The following is a 1,588-nucleotide window of genomic DNA, read 5'->3' on the forward strand; positions in this document are numbered from 1 at the left end:
CTGGAGTGCAGTGGTGCAGTCTCAGCTCACTGCAACCTCTGCCTTTCAAGTTCAAGCGATTCTCGTGCCTCAGCCTCCCAAGTAGCTGGGATGACAGGCATGTGGCACCATGCCCAGCTGATTTTTGTATTTTTATTAGAGATGGAGTTTCACCATGTTGGCCAGGCTGGTCTCGAACTCCTGGCCTCAAGTGATCTGCTCACCTCTGCCTCCCAAAGCGCTGAGATTACAGACATGAGCCACCATGCCCAGCCAGATCTCATAATTTTAAAGATACCTATTATAATCAAACTGATCTACAGATTCAGGAAATATTATCCAAAATCACAGCAGCTTACTCTTTTTTTTGGCAGAAATTTACAGAATAATTCCAAAATGTATATGTAAGTACAGAGAGGCAATACAGAACAAGCAAATCTTGAAGGAGAAGAATAGGTCAAGTTTTCTGTTATCACATATCAAGACTTATAAAGCTATAGTAAATAAGAGCGTGGGGGATTATTAAGTTAGATAAATAGACAAGAGGAAGAGAGTCAGAAATGAAAAGGACCGCACATATGGTCATCTGGTGTATAGAAAAAGTAAGTCTGCAGAATAAAGAGGGAAAAGATGGGTTTTTTTTCAACAAATGATGATTGGTCTTTTTCTTTTTCTTTTTTTTTTTTTGAGACAGAGTTTCGCTCTATCACCCAGGCTGGAGCAGAGTGGCACAATCTCAGCTCACTGCAACCTCTGCCCCCTGGGGTTCAAGCAGTTCTCGAGCCTCAGCCTCCTGAGTAGCTGGGACTACAGGTGTGTGCCACCACGCCCAGCTAATTTTTTGTATTTTTAGTAGAGAGATGCTTTCACCATGTTGGGCAGGCTGGTCTCAAACTCCTGACCTCAAGTGATGCACCTGCCTTGTCCTCCCAAAGTGCTGGGATTACAGGCTTGAGCCACCGCGCCCGGCCTGTATATGATTCTTAGGAATAATTAAAAGGGAACTGTTTATAATAGTCTTTCTAAAGAATGGTTCCCTCTGTTAAAACAAGGTTTTCTGGTCAGGCACGGTGGCTCGCGCCTGTAATCCCAGCACTTTGGGAGGACAAGGCAGATGGATCACGAGGTCAGGAGTTTGAGACCAGCCTGGCCAATATGATGAAACCCCGTCTCTACTAAAAATATAAAAATTAGCAGGGTATGGTGGTGAGAAAGAAGACATAGTGGAAGAGGAGTCCATCATGAGGATCCACATCTTCAGATTCCTTTCACAAACACCTTGTCTCTCTATGTCTTTCTATAAAGCAAAGGGAGTTAAGGAGGAGGTTTATGTAAGAACAGCTTGGGAATCATCATGTCTGAGAAAGTTCTAAGGAAAAATCCTATTTAAAAAGGAGCTAGTGCCCACTTGGTAAGAGAGCAAAGGTAAAAAGCATTGATCCATTTGTTTATCTAGAAATATCTGTGAACATTCTCCCTGCAAATCTGTAAAAATGCCAGTTCCTGCACCCAATTCAAGCAGTTACATGGATTTCCTGAACCATAGCCATAGAAATACTTATTGTATTTCTACATTGAAGGTATACATTTAAAAACAACTATACGAGGC

The sequence above is a fragment of the Colobus angolensis genome, unplaced genomic scaffold, assembly GCF_000951035.1.
Source record: "Colobus angolensis palliatus isolate OR3802 unplaced genomic scaffold, Cang.pa_1.0 Scaffold237, whole genome shotgun sequence".
NCBI lineage: Eukaryota > Metazoa > Chordata > Mammalia > Primates > Cercopithecidae > Colobus > Colobus angolensis.